Source organism: Lutra lutra, chromosome 1 (assembly GCF_902655055.1).
Source record: "Lutra lutra chromosome 1, mLutLut1.2, whole genome shotgun sequence".
NCBI lineage: Eukaryota > Metazoa > Chordata > Mammalia > Carnivora > Mustelidae > Lutra > Lutra lutra.
The window spans coordinates 41,722,539-41,743,179 of NC_062278.1; the positions used below are offsets into that span (position 1 = coordinate 41,722,539).

Here is a 20,641-nt window from a genome sequence, read left to right on the forward strand (position 1 = left end):
AAATTATCTAGCAACTAAAATGAGGATAAGCCAATACAGGGAGAATGAGCCAATTCATAAGTTTATAGAGAAGTAGATGTTACCCCCACTCAGAATCCATTACCCCTCTGGATTTAATGCTCTATGAAATATTCTTTCATTTGTTAACCAGAGAAGTTGGATTTTCTGTTGCTTGCAGCTTTAAAAAATATCCTGAGGACTGTCAAACCACATACAGTACTGTATAGACACAGTTGAAATTTCTTTATCATGTGGCAAGCGTTCATAGTAACTTATTGTGGATATTCTCTTACCCAAAGCACTAACTGAAAAAAAATCTGGTTCTTAAAAATTGTAGGTCTGAATCAGCAGAACACCTCAAAACTTGTAGCTAATAGAAGACTTTTTGAGGTAAATTTTAGTACGCATATGATCAAGGAAAGGGTGAAAGAGAGAGAAGGAGGGAGAAGCAAATAGAAGAAAAAAGAAGGAAATGAAAGAGAAAAGAAAAAAGACAATGGTGTTTACTGTACAATGGTTCTTATAATCTGAATCACTTTACCCCAATGAGCAAGGTGGAACACATTATATTTAAACCTTGTAAACACTTTACCACTTTGCATAATTTGCATTACTAGATGCCAAATATCTTCTGAATTTTAAGTGGTAACATTTAAAAGAATGAAAGGTTAATCGGTTATTCTGCACTGAAATGCTGGATTAAATGAAATTTCAAAAGTCAAGATCATTAAGGGAGATTCCAAAATACAGAGGTCGAGTGACATACCAGCAGGATAACTTTAGGATTCGGAGAAGCTGATATGAATTGAAAAAGGGTATAAATGAATTTTTTTTCCTTAAAAAACATCTTTTGATCCAAAAAGCACTTCTGGCCACATTTCATAGTCAAACTGATGGTTGAGTTATATCATGTTAACAAAATGGCTTTTTCATTAAACATAATCCTCTCATGAAATTTAAACAAAATCTAAATTTAATTATAAAATACAAAAATGTACAAACTTTTAAAAGGAAAGAAATACTACATAAGTTCACAATTAAAATAATTAAAACAACATTGGGCTGTTTGAAGCTGATGAACTCTATCTCCTGCAAATGCTATCTGATCATTCAGGAAGAAGGAAAATCCTCATATGGTCCTGAAAACACATGAATTTTGAGGTGTCCATTTGCTGGGTAGTTACGTATTGCACTGCAGCAACAAGAAAACAAACTAGAGTTCTTGGTGTACCATCAGTATTTAAAATTTGGGAGCAAATCTGTTTGTAATTGTGTGTATATGTCTGTTTCTAGAATTTTTAATACAAAAGCATGAGTAACACTGTCTTCCAGTCAAAATTCTTAGTGTTTATGATCAGGAAAAAATTTATTCTAGGTTGTAATGAAGTCCAATGTGCTTGAAAGTAAAACTCTAACTACTCCTTATTTATTTGAAATCTACTGTTTGGTTTAATAAATGTAATAATTAGAGTAAAAAATGATTGGTGCCTTTTTATTATCAGGCCATAAATATTCTCTTTCGAAATTGTAAGTAAATGCCAAGTTTAGTTTTTTCACTCTAGTTTAATTTTCCATTTTTCTATTTGGTGTCTAAGTAATATAATGTTAATGGCAGCACAGTCTCTGCCTGCTATCTGTCTATCTCTTCCAAGAGTACAGCCTGCTTTGAGGGTACCTAAGAATTTATCTCATTGGAGGACCATTAACAGAGAACAAATTCAAATCCCATTAATGGTCTTGCTCAATTAGTGGCAGATGTTTTAGAATTCATGGCATACTGCCCTCAGTTAAATGGAAGCTACTATATTTTAAGTTCAACTGGAGTTTAGCAGGAACTAGAAAATTGTGCAATACCTTCATGATTATGGGCCAAGAAGGAATTCTTCAATCATTATTATAAAACTATTCTTAAACACCTTTAATCTTATTCATATTGTATACAGACTATATATTATATTAGCAAAATTATAAATTTGCAGTTTCTTCTAAGACAAAATAATTTCCTAATACCAGAAATCCTGAAGTGTTTTAAGAATCTTAACATAAAAACAAAATCAAGTTCAATTATTATTATAAAGCATTAATTTATTACTTATTTATCTTAGATGAGTGTTAAAAATGGGCTACCATCATTATTTGCTTCTTTAATAATGTTTTTTAATAATATTTAACAGTTATTAAGTCCTTACTATTTTCTCAGTCCTGAGCTAAATATGTTGACTTTCACTTATCGTCATAACATCGACTTCCCTATTAATCTTCTTAGATTACAAAGGTGGAATCTAGAAAGGAATTTGTAAAAAATAAGAAAAGTATTAAAAACACTCAGTGAGGGGCACATGGGTGGCTCAGTGGGTTAAACTTCTGCCTTTGGGTGAGGTCATGATCCCAGTGTCCTGGGATTGAGCCCCACATTGGGCTCTCTGCTCTGCGGGGAGCCTGCTTCCCTTTCTTTTTCTCTGCCTGCCTCTCTGCCTACTTGTGATCTCTGTCTGTCAAATAAATGGATAAAATCTTAAAAAAACAAAACAAAACAAAACAAAACAAAAAAACAAAACACTCAGTGAATGGTAGAGCCTACTTCAAACCCAGATCTAACTAATTTCTGTATTCATGTTCTTATTGAGTCTGGCATAGCATTTCTCTCTCTACTTCACAGCTAGAGTTTCAGCAATTGTCTAGAATAATTTCTACTGTAAATCTATAAACTTACCAGATTATCTCAAAGATGTATTTATTGTCAATTTCTCTGAAACTTTTACCAGCTTCCCACAGCTACTAGTTTACATAAAATGACTGTCCATACATCCACATTCCTTCGTATTGCCCCCAGAATCTAATCTCACAACTCCCATAACCCTTATTTCTTTCTCCACCTGCCTCAAATCATTTCATATTCTCTAAGCAGTGTTCGTGCTTTCCCCCTTGCTCTGACTTCCTCTCCAGTGTTCTGGCCTTTGAAATTGTGCCCCTTTCAAGGCCTTGTACAAATATGGCATCGATCCCATGGAATCTTTTCTAATAGCCACCCTCTCTATCCTTCAACCTCTTCCAGTTTCTAAGAATTTTACATGTCCCACTTTTCTTTGACTTTCTTTCCACTGCCATGTTGAGACCACTATTACTGTGTATCTGTTGAGTAACATGATGTCTTACCAATAAATTGAATACAGACACTTGGAACTGTGCCCCTGTGTTTCTACACTGATTTATTATTTTTTAAACTTATTTTGAGGTCTATAGAATAAACTTAGAGTTAAAAAAATAATTTGGTAGCACACATTGTTCTGTAATAGTTCTTACATTTTTTACAGGTTGATTTAGTTTAGTACTTTTACAAAGCAGAGTTAGCACTACCAATAATTGTATGTGCACCAGGATCCAGTGCTTAAAAAATTTTAGTTTAGGGTGAGATGAGAAAGACTTTGAAACTAAAGGCTGACCTCTAGTTTACATTAAGTTGAGTGGCCTTATGATTTGTTTTCCAAACTGGGACAGTTTGGAGAGATAACAGGATAACTATGATTTAGGACAGTGTTGGGAAATCCTGGTTTCATTAACTAGCTAGATGATCTTAGGAAGTCATTTAGTCTCTTTGAGTTCAGTTTCCTCATCCATAGATGACACGTTTGAAGTAAACAGTTGAGATTTCTTCTATCTCTAAAATTTGTGAAAGGTATAAAATATGTTTTATGCCATAAAATGTATAGCAGTATTGCAAATTTAGTATACTGTTAATACTTTACCACATTTTGGATTTCAAATTCAGGGAAATGGGAATGCAGGAAATGTAGTGACAAAGAACCCTTTCAGTAAAATGATAAAATTTGGAAAACTATTAGTTTCAGTTAAGGATCAGATACTTTTAGATAAGCTCGAAGAGTTCAGTAGCAATAAAAATGGAATAGTTAGTAACACAAAATAGATTAATACAGCTACTAAACATAGTCTTCAGGTTTCAAAGAGGATTTGTGTGGGAGAGGCTTTTGAAAAGTCTAGAACTCTGGCAGGTAAGACATGGGAACTGCTCTGGGAATATGTGTATGGCAGTGGGCATAAGGAAAGTGTATACATCTGTTTGGGGAAGGGTAAACTGCATTAAATATTTTAGGTCTTTCTGGATAATGGACTTCAAGCATTCTAGTAAAATATATTCTAAAAATGTGTTTGATCCAATTTAAATATTAGCATTTGATTTAATTTTGAATTTTTTTTTTGTTGTTGTTTTCATGTACAAACTAAAAATCCGCCCTAATGTGACTTTAGAGATGTGTGGTCTGTTTTTAATACCGTGTACTCTAATGTCTAGAAGTTGCCTGCTATTCTGAAGTCACTTAGAGATTATCTCAGCATCTTTATGTAACATTTTTATATAGTCATCCTGTTACCTCATCTCAAATATCAGGAAATAGCCTGACCAGATGCAGGTAAAAATATTACATTCTGTTTTAATGCCACTATTTGAATTTCAAAAAAGAGGAAATGATCCTTAATTGTAGATTCAGTTGTTATTTGCAGGTGCAAAAGGGAACTTTGGCTGCCTCATTTAATAACTTGTTCCAAGAGTTCAAAGGTGAATTAAGAGGATAGTACAATTTAATATATGACCAATTTAACTAGGTGTTGCCTAGAGAAGTTATGAGTCTGTTAGGGAAGAACAGTATGTTACATTAGCAAAAGGAACTTCTGTTAACTAATCACACAATATCAGAAAGGTGTAAACCCGTTTTTCTTTCGAAAGATATCCCTGCTTATTTTTTTTATCTATTGCTAAGAAACTGATTAAAGTTTGTTGTTATTGATGGTTTGGGTTTGTAAGACTTAGATGTGTCTGAAACTTGCCTAATCTTCATTTCCACTTAAATAATTTAACTTCTGCAGAGTGATATATTTTATTACTGTGGGAAAAACAATAAGGAAACTTGGGGATTAAATGGAATTTATTTCTTGGTTTCCTACATTAACTGATTTTGGGGTTATTTCTTCCTTCATCTGTCATACCAGAAAAAATAAACAAATAAAAATTTTCATGGTGCATTTCCATGATTGATTATAAGCTGGGTTAAATCCTTAAATAGTAGAAGTGTTTTCTTGTCAAATTCTTTAGTTTCAATAATATGATATTTTGTTGAACATTCCTATACATTTCAAAAGTCTGATATAAATTAGAATATAATCTTTTAGATGGAGAAACACAATTTTACTCCCTAATTAAATAGAATTGTCTAATACTTAGTGAAGTTATCATGCTACATCTAGATAATATAGCTTTGATTTAGATGTAAGTTCTTCTTTTTCTGTGTTGTGAACTGATTATCACTACTATCTAGTATGTGGACTTTATATTTTTATCCAAATGTATGCTTCAGGTACACCAATCAGAATGAAATGCTGGCATGCAACTATGTTTTTACATAGGAATTTTCTACAACCAGAGTTTAGCTTCTTGTTTATCATCTTTATAAAATATAGTGATGTCAGTTTTAAAAAGACCATCTTACTTAAAAGTAGGAACAAGGCTTAGTAGGCAACCCCCCCTTTTTTTGTTTTTAATAATTTGTGAGGTTTTAAAAAATTATATAGTTTTTGGGAAAATTTAAAAATTAAATAGCTAGACAGAAAAATGAACACCAGAATTGGAAGGTCGAAACCCATATATCTCTTATACACTTGCCATGCTAGATTAAGATATACATATCTCCTATTTATAGGATATACATATTCTGTGCATGCATGTGCACGTGTGCACACTCACACTGAGATCCTGTTAATTTGCATTTGGCTTCTGAGATCTTTTGAGTACTCACACACACACATACAGTGTTTTATTTCCTTATAATTACATTAAATGGAAACACCATGGGTTCCCATAAGCAAGAACACCCAAATACACATCAACTGTAATAGCTTATAGGAGAGTTATTTACATAACTTGAGTTTCCACTATATAATGAGGTAGTGGGAATTATTTTATAATAATAAAAATGACAAGTTATTAATCATATATACTTCACTAGACATTCTATATGAGATAACCACTACTATTTTCTTCATTTTACAGATGAGAAAACTAAGGCTTACAGAATTTAGATAATTTATCCAAGATTATAGAGCTAGAAAACAACACAGTTGCAACTATAATTTTGGTATACTTGACCTAGACTTTAAAAAAAAATCATTGAAATATAATTGACATACAATATTATGTTAGTTTCAGGTGTACATCATACTGATTCTGCAATCTATATATTAACTCAGTGCTCACCACAATAAATGTACTCACCATTTATGACCATGTATTATTATAGTATCATTGACTACATTTCCTATGCTGTACTTTTCACTCCTGTGACAATTTCTTTTATAATTGAAAGTTTGTACCTCTTAATCCCCTTCATCTCTTTTGTCCATCCCGCTGGCTACCTTCCTTGTGGCAACCACCACTTTATTCTCTGTATTTAAGTCTATTTGTTTTCCGTTTGTTTGTTTTGTTTTTAGACTCCACATATTAGTGAAATCATATGGTGTGTGTTTGTGACAACATGGATGCATCTAGTATTATACTGAGTGACCAAGATTTTTTTAAATTGTCTTATCAAAAATATAAAAATTGTTTTAACCCTGTTACATAATCTTTTTCCTGATTACAGTGAGTTCTTTAAAAGTCTTGTTATATTTCTTCATACACAGAAATCTGGGTACAATCAATAATCACATATTATGATTAGTTAATTAAAAATTGAGATTTTTTGCTGCAGTTTTTTTTATAATACAAACTTATAGTTTAATCTAATTGCTTTCATAACCAATCCTTCAACTTGGTATGAAAAGATAAAGAAATACATAAAAGTTTGCTTTTTTAAAAAATACACTAAAATACAAATTGCACACTTAAATCCATCCTAAAGAAGTTGTAAAAATAATGAGTGATTTTTAAAATTTAATAATTTTTAATGCTTTTTGTTTCTCATACACATTTAATACTGTGGCTAGTTATATGAGTTAAAAATATCCTATTCAGTACAAGAGGATTTGTAAACATACTGTTTATATTAAATGTCTGCTGTTTGGCACTGTTGTTCAATATACACATCTGGATTTTACCTCAAATGCTTAAAATTGTTGACATAGCAATTTTTGATAGTATTATAAGTGAGGAAGCATATAAAAACAATGAGCTTGATGGGAAATAGAAGAAGGGTTTAGAAAGAGGAGTTAGGAAAAATGAGTGCAAATTGAGAAAAGAGGTGCATAGATGTGGGTCAGAGGAAAAGGTCAAGAAGATGAAGAGAAAAGTCTTGGAAGGTATGTAGAGGATGACTGAAAACAGATGCTGGCAGCAGTCAAGGGAGAGGCAGAGAGAGGAGATCATGATTCTGAAGGTTATTTATCTTTTAATGATACAGAAACAGAAATCAAATGCCCTTCTATATGCAGAGAGAAGACAGAAAGGATATTTTCTTACCCACCTTTGAAGAGAACAATCATGAGGTCAACTCTAGTGTGTGATGTGCTGGGCCAGGGCACTATTCTTCACAAAAATGGAGTCAATATTAATACGGTCTGAAAAGGGTTGTTGTAGAGCAGTAAAAGAGTTAATGCATATAGCAAGAACTGAGCAAATGCAGTCTGTTACTAATTTCACCATAATCATTTAGATATTACTTCATTTGCCACTCCCCAGTTTTCTATGAATAGAAATATTTTGGAAATAAAGGAATAGAAAAATAGTAAAGGAGTAATGGAATCATCTTGATCTGAGATATTTGTGATATCAAAGGTCTAAATAGAAATTCTCATATTTTTGTTTATACTTTCAGGATAATGTTTTAGGAAAAATATATAACAAAATTTGTTTTGTAGTGTCACAGATAGTGCTTTCAAGAGAAAGCATCGTCTCCTATAGGAAGAATTTTAAAATTTGTATATTTTATTTTATTTTTTAAGATTTTATTTATTTATTTGATGGCCAGAGATCACACTTAGAGAGGCAGGCAGAGAGAGAGAGAGAAGGAAGTAGGCTCCCCGCTAAGCAGAGAGCCTGATGTGTGGCTCGATCCCAGGACCCTTGGGATCATTACCTGAGCTGAAGGCAGAGGCTTTAAACCACTGAGCCACCCAGGCGCTCCCAAATTTGTATATTTTAAAACAAGATATTAACTTAGTAAATAAGTGAATGAAAAGTTGATTTATATTTGTTTATAATGAGTTTGTCTTCCTCTGGGATTATTTGAAGAAATACTGAAAAAAGAGCAGCACTGGAACTCAGACAAAAATATTTTAATCATAAAATCAAGGGCATAAAAGAATTAGATTCGTTTTTAAATGGAGAACATTTTTTTAAAAAGATTTTTATTTATTTATTTATTTGAGAGAGGGAGCCAGAGAGAGAGAGAGAGAGAGAGAAAGAACATGAAAGAAGTCAGCAGGAGAGCAGACCCCCTGAGCAGGGAGCCCAATGTGGGGCTCCATCCCGGGACTCCAGGATCATGACCTGAGCCGAAGGCAGTCGCTTAACCAACTGAGCCACCCAGACATCCTAAATGGAGAACCTTTTTAAAAATGATATAAACTAGTGAAAATTTAGATGAAGACATTAATAGTAGTTTATTTCAAAAAGTTCTATAAGTGTATTTTCCAATAAGGAAAAAGTTATGCAGTGCTTATATGCAGTAAATTAGAGAGTATTAAATGTTACCTGTCATCATGACTATATTTTGATATGTTGTCATGATGAGAAAACTAATCTCTTGAATTTAGAAAAGATTAAATTGCTAGTTATTTGCCAAATATGATATTTTAAAATATCCTATTTCATTCTTATCTTAAAATGGTTAGCATTAAGCTATTGTCAAATATATGAAGATATAGAAATGTTATGTATATGTGTTAACTAGTTTAATGCATTTGAAACAAAATCTGCATTACTGAAATCTAATCACTTTAGATTCAGACAGCAAGGGTGTTCTATTAAGTGAAAAACACAAATCAAGCAATATGAAGGCAACGTACAACCTACCAAATTTTCCATTGGGGGCTATGTCCTTGATTTTATAAGGAAAATATCTTGAATTAGACATGCAATGTAATCAACAGGTCTCTTAATGTGTCGTGGTTTTCCATAAGGTCCTTCTCTTTGTTTGCACAGCTGCTTTCTAAGAGACATATATATCACATTTCCCTTATGATATTGTCACTGCTTTTTTAAACCTCGTGACCATTTCCAGGAAGAAAGTTGCGTGCATAAATGTTTGATCTTATGAAAACTTGACCCATTGTTTCATTATCATTGATACCATTTGAATCATTTGAATTTTTTGTACAGGCAAGATGTTTGGATTGTCTAATATAATATTAAACTGTGGCTACATTAAAAAAGAAGAAATGTTTATGTAAAATTTAGCCCACAGAATATAGTGTATTCCAACATGTAGTCCCATTTAATCATTTTGTTAGAAATATTATGTTATAGGGCAGTTGATTTACAGGCTTTGAAGAGATAACTCAAATCCTCGATCTCAAAGGCTATATTGGTTTTAAAAATAAAATTGATAGGTCAGTAATGCCATGAACTTAATACCAAATTACACAATTGATTTTTTAAAACAGATACCCTTCTAATAAAACATACTGATGTCAATAAACTTTGTATTAGCAACAAGTAGCCAATTAGCAAGATGCTGTGCTACTTGGTTCCTGCTAGAGAGTTAATAGTCTGATTATTCAAGTTTATCTTAATGGTCTCACTTCTCATTTGATTGTTTCCCCTGCTCATCAGTCACCCCCAGGATAAGAGGTATATTTTTTAGAACTACATACAGGGCCCCTCTCCATCTGCTTCCAGCCTCATCTTTCCAGGAGTGCCACAGTGAATTTCTCACTGTCCCTGTATGTTTTAAGTTCTTTCATATTTTGGTGCCTTTTCATAAGATGACCTTCCCTTGATTATCAACGGTGAAATGATTTTTCAAAAATCCAATTCGTATGTCTCTTCTTCTTTGAAGCCTTACTGGACTTCCCATCTGATAGAGAAGTTCACGCATCTCTTAAGATCATGATTGTGAAAGTGTAAAACATTCTTGATTTGACAACACACAAACACAAATACACATGCTTCTGTTACTTGAAAATAACATGGAAAGAACCTCAAAACTTTTAAATTGTGCTTTTATGTTAAACAACTTGATGATCTTCATAATTAATTTGATATCATAAGACATCCCTATTTACTTTAGTGTTCAACATCTTGTGGATTTGTTGTACATACTAACTTTGTTGGAACTTCTGTTTATGTTCTCACACATGTCACAAGTAAAAACTTTATATAAATCTTGAATGAAATTATCATATTGTGTGGATCAGAGACAATATGATAAATTTTTTATAGCAGACAGTGTAAGAGAAATATTTGCAGTATTTGTGATAAAAGTAGACATTATAATACATAATACATTATACATATAAATATATTAATTATAATTTGTTATATATACAATAAAAAATATATAAAGAACCCTTATACTCAATAACACAAAGATGAACACACTGAATCATGGGTAAATAAAGGGACCATGGACTTAACAACAAAAAAATATAGTCAAAATTTAACTGATATTTAAAATGTGGATATTAAAACAAGTGGTCATGGAATAAAGGCCAGCAAATAGAAAAATATCTTAAATGTTCTGGAGCCAGAGTTTATGAAGTAGCTAACTGTCACTTATCTATTATTGATGGGAATGTATTTTTATTTATTTTTACAAATTTCCTGGGGGAAAATTTAGCAAAATATTTTAAAGTCTGAAAATACAAAATTTTATCCTAAACTACTAATTCTAGAAAATAGTCTAAAAGCAGAGATGTAAAAAAATATTGGTTAGGATAATGATCTTCAAAGCCTCACTTTTAAATAATGGAAATACAATGATATACTTATGGACATGAATTAAGATTGTATTTGAGAAGAATATTTAAAGACATGAAAATATCTGTTATTTCACTAACCAAACAAAAAAGAAAATGATAAGCACCTCATATTTGTATAAAAATGCAGGTATATAGAAACATTGGAATGATACACACATAATAACTCTGGATAATGGGATTATGTATTATTTTTATTGATCATATTCTCAAGTTTTCAATGATAAATACATATTACATTTCTCATTAGAATATTTAAATTATTAATTTTCCTGAAATTAAACAATCACAAGCAGAAAAATTAATGGATATTTACAAAGCATATTTTGTAAAATATGTTTAGAATGGGCTGATTTAGCTCTTTAACATACCAAGTCCATGTTTCTTGAACTTGTCTAGGAAAGAGTAGAGAAGATAGACAGCATTGAATACAGCTGCATAGTGATGGATAGATTTCTGCAGAATTCATGGCAGGGTTGCTTGAAGTCCACTCCACTAACAAGTCCCTATATTTGGGTGACAACTTGATTGCAGGTGGAAAAGGCAGAATTTTCTCAATGCTCTTACGTTGAATAGAGAATTCTAGAGCTTTTTCTGGAAATGGCAGCCTAGGAATTATAATTTTTCTGTCCATAGAACATAGTCCTTTCAGTATTACTTTTCCTCACAAAGAATGTAAATAGTATATAGCCTACAGGATTATCTAGCATGAGAGTAGCTCAAGTTTCTTTTCTAAGAATCATTGAAAGAGCCATATTTTTAGTTTTCATGCAACTTCTCTTGGGGAGAAGCACATTTATAATCAGGAATATATATAAATGACAATGCATGTATATGCAGGTATAATAACATTCAGAGAATGTAACCCTGGAGTATAAATCTGAGAGATTTCTTCTGGGTTTATATTTGGAAAAGATGAGAGCTGAATGTCTGAGCTCAACAAAGTAGAAATGTCAGGTATTCGTGTCAAGTACTCATGTCAGGCTAAAGATAAGCCTAGGATTGCCGAGGTTTCTTCTGAAGTCTATATACCTGAGCCAGTGCATCTTATGCATTTGGCTCCCAAAAGAGGATTATCCTCTTAGAATGATCAATGACTAGCACTATAAGAATTAACTTCCAGGGCGCCTGGGTGGCTCAGTGGGTTAAGCCTCTGCCTTCGGCTCAGGTCATGATCTCAGGGTCCTGGGATCTAGGCCCACATCGGGCTCTCTGCTCAGCGGTGAGCCTGCTTCCTCCTCTCTCTGCCTGCCTCTGCCTACTTGTAATCTCTCTCTCTTTCTGTCAAATGAATAAATAAAATCTAAAAAAAAAAAAAAAAGAATTAACTTCCAAGAAATTCTCTAAATTCAGATCTTTTGAATTGCAAAAATAATATAGGCCCAAGGGTACTTTAGGTGTTGAGTTTGGCAGGCAGGAGACTCTTTGGTTTAAGCAAACCAAACCTTAACACAAATAATGGTAGGTTACTCCAGACTAAAATTTAAAAAGAAAAAATTAGCTATTGCATATTCTATTAACTCAATGTGACATTGCTGGAAAATTAATCTATATATACAATAAGAATGCTGGATATAAAATGCTAAACCAGTCTTCACCAATTTTTTAAAAAATTTTATTATTTATTTGACAGACAGAGACCACAAGTAGGCAGAGAAGCAGGCAGAGAGAGAGGGATAAGCAGGCTCCCCGCTGAGCGGAGAGCCCAATGCGGGCTCGATCCCAGGGCCCTGGGATCATGACCCGAGCCGAAGGCAGAGGTTCAACCCACCGAGTCACCCAGGTGCCCTGAGTCTTCACCAATTTTTAAGGCATCTGTGCGTTTATATTTTTGTTTTATGGGTTTCTTAGAGGCCTCTGATTTCTTTTGAAGAAGGCTTTCTTTGGAGGATGCACCTATTTCTATTTTGATGGTTTACTGAGAACACAAAGCATTTACCTCATTGTACTGTCTTTTTTCAGAGGTCTTAACATTTGAGATGCTAAATGAGGTTGGTTTACGAGACTCCATTAAGTTTTATTTTATTTTATTTTTTTTTGGCCTATTGATTTGTAATAATTTTGCTGTTAAATTCTCAACTGAGGATGGGATTCCTGAAATTAGTAGTGGTATATGGAACTACTACAAATTATTGATTCATTCATTTGCTGATGGACATGAGATTATTTTCAGTTTTGGACTATTAAACTAAAGCTGCAGTGAACATATATCTGCAAGTCTTTGTATGGGTGTGTGCTTTCTTTTCTCTTGGGTAAATACTAGGAGTGGAGTGGCTGGATCATAAGATGCATGTGTTATTTAGCTTTCTAAGAAATGGTCAACCTATTTTCCAAACTTCTTGGGCTATTTTAAATTCTCACCAACAATGCATCAGAGTTCTATTTCTTCCACATTCTTGTCAACACTTAGTAGGAGAACTTTAAAAAATTTTAGCAGCTCTAATGGGTATTTAGTCGTATCTCTTGTGGTTTCAAATTGCATTTCCTAATGATTAATGATGTTGAGTGTCTTTTCTTGTGTTTATTTCCCATTCATATATCATCCTTGGAGAGTTGTCCAAATATTTTGCCCATTTTTTAAATTGGATCACTTACATTGTTATTGTATTTTGAGAGTTATCTATATACTGTTGATAGCATGTCCTTTGTCAGATACATGGTTTGCACATATTTTCCCCAAGTTTATAATTTATCCATTTTCCCAAAAGTAGCTGATGAAGAGTAGAAACTTTTAATTTTGGTGAAGTTCAACTTATCCATTTGTCTTATATTGGTTGTGCTTTTGGTGTCACATCTAAAAATCTATACCCAGTTCAAAGTCACAAAGATTTTCTCTATTTTCTTTAAGAATTTTGTAGATTTAGGTATTATGTTAGATCTGTAATGCCATTATGAATTGATTTTTGTATATAATTTGAGGTATGGGTCAAACTTCACATTTTTTTGTAGATGTATATCCAATGATTACAGCATCACTTGAAAGGATTATTCTCCACTGAATTGTTTTTGCACATTCTAAAAAAAAATCAGCTGTCCATATATGTGTGGGTGTAATTCTTAATTTCCTATTTTGGTCCATTGATTTACTTGAGTTCCTTTATGCCCAAAGAGACCATTTTGACTGTTGTTGCCTTTTTTTTTTTTTTTTTAAGATTTATCTATTTATATGAGACAGAGTGAGAGAGAAAGAGCAGGGGGAGGGGCAAATGGAGAGGAAGAGAGACTCTTAAGCAGAGTACCTACCCAATGCAGAGCCCAGGAACTCAGGACTCTATCTCATGACCCTGAGATCATGACTTGTGCCAAAATCAAGAGTCAGATGCTTAACCAACCAAGCCACCCAGGGGCCCCAGCTATTGTTCTTTAATAAGTCTTGATGTCAGGTAATGTTGGTCTTTCAATTTCATTTTTTCAAAGCTGTTCTATTTTAGCTCTGCATTCCAACTCTTCACTGAGATTTTTCTAATGTTAACATGTTACACAACCATTGTGTATTTATCAAAACAAAGACATTAACATTGGTAAAATACTATTATATACTAATACTAAACTACAGATTTAGTAGAATTTCATGGATTTTTCCATTAATGTCTTTTCACCGATCCAAGATCTAATCCAAGATACCACACTGCATTTAGTCATTATGCTTAGATTTTTTTCCAGTCTGTGACAGCTTCTCTATTGCTCCTTGCTTTTTTGTGACTGATACTTTTAAGGAGTATTGGTGAAATATTTTATAGAATTTTTCTTAATTTGGGCCTGTTTGACATTTTCTCATGATTAAGATTGGGTTCATGGATTTGGGGGAAAGTATTATCCTTTTTATATGTTGTTGGATTTGACTTGCTAGAACTTTGGGATTTATGCATCTATCTAAGGAGACAGGTCTTTAAGTTTGTATGTTTTAATCTAGTAATGCTTTTGTTTGTTTTTTGGTATCAAGATAATACTTGATTCATTTTAATTTTCTAGGAGATTATGTGCAGAATTGGTATTGTTTCTTCCTTAAATATTTGGTACAATACACCAATGAAGCCATGAGAGTCTGGGTTTTTCTTTGTGGGAAGGTTTTTTTGTTTGTTTTTTTTTTGTTTGTTTTTGGAGGAGCAGCAGAGGCGGAGAGGAGAGAATCCCAAGCAAACTCTTCAACCAGCATGGAACCTGACACAGCGCTCAATTTCACGACCCTGTGATCATGACCTGAGCTGAAATCAAGAGTCTGGTGCATAACCAAATGAGCCAACCAGGTGTCCCTCTTTGTGGGAAGGTTTTACACTCAAATTCAATTTATTTCATAGGTATAGAGATCTGTAGTTTTTTTTTTTTTCTTTAAAGATTTCATTTATTTATTTGAAAGAGCAGAAGCAGGGAGAGATGCAGAGAGGGGGGAGAAGCAGAAGCAGGCTCCTCTCTCAGTGGAGAGCCTAATGTGGAAGTGATCACAGGACCCTAAGATCATGACCTGCTGCTTAACTGATTGACCCACCCAGGCACACCTAGAGATCTGTAGGTTTTGTTTTTTTTTTTTTAAGATTTTTATTTATTTATTTGACAGAGAGAGAGAGAGAGAGAGGGGAAACACAAGCAGGGGGAGTGGGAGAGGAAGAAGCAGGCTTCCCGTTGAGCAGAGAGTCCAATATGGGGCTCAATCCTAGGACCCTGGGATCATGATCTGAGCCGAAGGCAGACTCTTAATGGACTGAGCCACCCAGGCACCCCAGATCTGTAATTTTTTAAATTTATTTTTGAGCAAGTTTTGGCAGTTTGTGTCTTTCAAGAAATATGTCTCTTTCATCTGAGTTGTCTAATATATTGGCATAATATTAATGGTTATACCTTACTTTTCAATATCTATAGAGTTGGTAGTGATACCACTTCTTTCATTCCTGGTATTTTTATTTTTCTCTTTCTCTTTGTTTTCTTCTGGACATGTCTGACTAAATGTTTTCAGTTTCATCGATCTCAATCAGATTTTGGCATTCTTGATTTTCTGGTTTCTGTATTATTAATTTCCCTTCTAATTCTATCATTTTTTTATGCTTCATTTTGATTTGTATGCTATTTTTCTCCTTGCTTAAGAAGCAACCTAATGTCCTTGGTTTGAGTTTTCTTCTTTTCTAATACAGATATTTAATGCTATAGATATCTCCCTCCTCCTAAGTTAGGCTTTAGCAGCATCCTACACATTTTTATACATTCTAGTTTTATTTTCATTTATTGCAAAATAATTCCTTTCTTTTTGTCTTTGATCCATGGGTTATTTAGAAGTGTATTATTTATACTAAATGTTTGGTTACATTTTCAAATATTTTTGTTACTGATTTATAATTAATTTCATTGTAAAATTCAAGAACATACTATGTATAATTCAAACCCATTTGAATTTATTGAAGTTTGTTGTATGGCCTATAATGTTTTGGTGACTATATCATGTACACTTGAGAAGAATATTTTTGGAGTGAAATGTGCTCAATTAAGTCAAGTTAATTGTGTTTTTTAAATCTTAAGTACAAAATTTTACTGATTTCCTGCTTATTTCTATCCATTAATGAAAAACTTACTGCAATTTCCAATTATAATTTTTCTGCTTATTAGAAATATGTTTTGAAAAAGGAAGTAGAATGAAGGAACAGGAACATCTGTGCATTGGAAAAAGAATTGAAAGATACAAAAGAAGCAGACACAGTAAATTGTTGGATTTCTTTGACTACTAGGCATGAGAAAATTATATATAAAGTATCTATGATGATTATATAACCTGCCAAATGTTGATATTTAGTAAAATTCTTGATTCATATACATTGACTTAGTAAAGTGATTTCACTGAACTTTCTGAATTTTAATATATTACTGATTCTATCAGGTTTTCTTTAGTTTAAATTAGGTTTTTAATCACACAATATGCATAGGGAGATAATTTAATTTATGTCTTTTCAATAATTATATTTCTTTTTTTTTCTGTTTTCTTCATTATTACATTGGCCAGACCTTCCCAAAAATATTAAATCATAGTAGTGACTACATGATGGATATGCTTGTCTATTATCAGCCTATGGTAGGATTAGCTCATATTTCAATATCAACTTAATGACTTCATTTTACTTTTGGATTGAGGTTTGTTTTCACTAAACAACTAGATTTTTTCCTAGTAGTTTACTGGGTTTTATGAGGAGTGAATGTTAGATTTTATAAAGTGACTTTTTTTGAGCATCTATTAAGATTTATTCTGAATTACGAACATGACAAATGATAATATTTACTAATAAATCATTACATTGCCAGAATAAGATCAAGTTAGTGATAGTTGATTGTTATTTTATTATAGTGTTAAATGTTTTATTCTATTTAGGAATTTTACATATGAAACGAGTATCATTTTATTATTTTTCTTTTAACTTTGAACTATTTTTGTCATGGTTTAATATCAGAATCCTGTACAGCAGTTTCATAGAACAAATTTAGACTATTTCTATTTATCATATTCTGAAAAGGTTTGTATAAGTATTAAATCTCTTCATTTCAAGTTTGAAAGAACTCATCTAAAAAAGAATTTGGGCACAAAGACTATATATGTGGGTTAATTTTTTTCTTAAGTGGTATTCATTTTCTTCTGTAGTTATAGCTTCACTCAAATTTCCACCATTTTCTGAGTACTTTTAATATTTACATGCTTTAGCAAAACACATTCTTTGAAATGGGAGTGCCATTTATGAGTGTCTTGAAGTGGAAAATATTCAGACATGTTAGTTTTCTTTGGTTCTTGTCTTAAATAGATTTTTGTTAGTTCCATTTGTTTTGAATTTCTTTATTCCTCTACATATGATAGTAGGATTTCCACATTACATTCTTCTTTTTCTTTTTTTTTTTCAAGTTTTCATTACATCTGTGTGCCAGATCTTGGTTCATTCTTTAATGTTTCACCTTTCACTGCAATTTTGTTTCAGATGTGTCTTTTCATATTAACATCAAGTTAATGTATTTTTTAACTTTCTATTGAAGTTAAGAAACACACAAAAATACACATAGTGTAAATGTTAGAGCTCAATTATCACAAAATGAGTTCACCCATACAATCATCTTCCAGGTCAGGAAACAGAATATTACCACCACCCTAGAAGTTTTTGTTTCCTTCTAATCTCTACCTCCTTAAGTATTAGCTTGACTTTTAAGATCATAGTTAGTATGGCCTTATTTTGTATTTTCTTTGTAAAATTATGAAGTATTTTTTGTGCATATTATTACTTTCATTCAACATTTTGTATGTGAGATGCATTCATGTAGTTGCATGGTGCTAGACTTTTGTTAGGTTCATTACTGTTTGGTATTTCATTATATGAATATATCATAAATTATTTATATATTCTGCTATTAATTGACAGTTAATTTGAGTTTGGAGATATTATGAATAATGTTCCACTGAACATCCTAGTGCATGTATTTGGTGCAAATATTCATTTATTGCATGCCTGTTGGATTATACCTGGGAGCAAAATATAGTAAATGTGTGTGTGTGTAATGTGCTAATTAATTTACATAGTCACCAGTTCTTGGCTTTATCTGTTTTTATTCCATTTTATTTTATTTTGTTTTAGTCATATCCTGATAATATATTATTATATCTCTGTTTTTTAAATATGCATTTCAAGGGTTTCTAATGAGGCTAAGCTTTTTTTCATATATGTGTTAGCATATGGATATCCTCATTTGTGAAGTGCTTGCCTGTGTATTTTTCCATGATGCCAAATGAATTTTTTCTAAGCAACATGCAGAGGTTATATATGTAATATTTACATGATAATATCCATATCTGTATTTTTTCAGATTATGTATTGTAAATATGTTTTCACATTCTTAGAACTGCCTTTACTCCTTTTTTTTTTTTAAAGAGCCTTTTTTTTTTTTTTTAAAGATTTTGCTTATTTATTTGACAGAGAGAGACACAGTGAGAGTGGGGAACACAGGCGGGGGAGTGGGAGAGGGAGAAGCAGGCTTCCCGCTTAGCAGGGAGCGCGATGTGGGGCTTGATCCCAGGACCCAGGGATCATGACCTGAGCTGAAGGCAGACGCTTAACGACTGAGCCACCCAGGTGCCCCAGAACTGCCTTTACTCCTTATAAATATGGTGTATTTTGGTGATTGGGAGTTCTTGGTTTTAATTTATCAATTTTTAGTGCTTACTAGATACCATCTAAGAAATTTTCGCATACCTCAAGGTCATGAAATTATTCTATATTACCATCCAGAAGCTTGTTAGGGTGTCAGACAGTACACAGTGGAGTGTACCATTTGCTCCTCTTTAAAAAATTGGTGTTGAATCACATGACACAAAATCCAGCAATCACAAATAACTTCAGTGCTTATTATGCATGCATACATAGACAAAATGAAAGAATTTCCTGGGTGAGCAGCAGCTGTGTCTCACCAGCAAGAATTTCTTTTCAAACGTCTGGAAGATGAGATGGAAGAGAAGGAGTGAGGTCAGGAGGGCAAGATATAAACATTAATTATGTATTTGTCTAAATCAGAAATGCCTACAATATGAACTGAAATAGTAGCATTGGATAAGAAAAGGTAAATTCAGATATGGAAGAGGTAAACTCAGCCAGTATTGATATCTAAATGGTTTTAGAGGTTGAAGCTCTCCAGGATGATTTCAAAGATTCCAAATTAGATAATTAGGCTTTAGGCACTGAGATAAAAGATACAGAAAAAAATTTCTCTAGAAGGAGAAATAACTTTATTGAGTTTTATGCATTTTATATTTGAATTGTCTTTGGGACTTTGGGATAGAGAAGTCTGATGATTAGTTGGAAATACAATTTTGAAGCTAAAGAGAAAACCAGCACTAGAGACAAAAGATTAGGAACTCATTGGTGTGTAAATAATTTTCTTGGTACTTGGAAAATTCCACAAAGACTGACTCAAAACTTGAAAACAAATGAATTATGATATCAATAAGATATATTTTTAAATGGAGTAAATATGTGAAAAGAAACCTTGACATAAGGGAAGACCTTCTAGTAATAATAGAATTGATAGTTAACAAATTGGATAAGTTGACATATATGAACAATAAATTTGTCCATCAGAAATTGGATTGGTAACAGAAGCATTTGGAAGGGTCATGAAACCAAAACTGATAGCTCCCATCCTTCAAGAGCCTTTGGACCAATGACTTAATTGGCGGATCCCAAGGTCTGTTGCAATCACTTCCAGTTTTTTGTCATATGATGTGTCTTAGCCTAAAAACCAGAAGAATAGACCCCAGTCCATGAAAATGCACTATAATAATGTCATCTTATATTATGCAGTTTTATTTTGGGCGGGGGAGATTTTCATTTATTTATTTGAGAGAGAGAGAGAGAGAGAGAACTGAGGACAAAGGGAGAAACAGACTCCCTGCTGAGCAGGAAGCCTGATGTGGGGCTCAATCCCAGGACCCTGGGATCATGACCTGAGCCAAAGGAAGACACTTAACCAACTGAGCCACCCAGGTGCCCCAAATGTGTTGTCTTTTAAAAAGCAGCACATCTATCTTTTCTGAGCTTGCGCTTTGGGCCAGCTATATGTTTCTGTTTTTTGTGAGGCTTCTTTCTATAGTTCATTTTTAAATCCTAAACATAACTAGTGAGATCGCATAGGAATAAAATAAAAAAGAGAAGAGAATGGGTGATATAACACTGAGGACTACATTGAGGTGAGAGGAAAAGAAAATAAT

The 20,641-nt window shown here is 32.8% G+C and overlaps 1 protein-coding gene across 11 annotated transcripts in view; it reads left to right on the forward strand.

The window, feature by feature from the left end:
- CSNKA2IP (casein kinase 2 subunit alpha' interacting protein) overlaps positions 1–20,641 on the forward strand; it is a 131,969-nt gene that overhangs the window by 103,005 nt on the left and 8,323 nt on the right. The gene's annotated exons all lie outside the window — the stretch shown is intronic.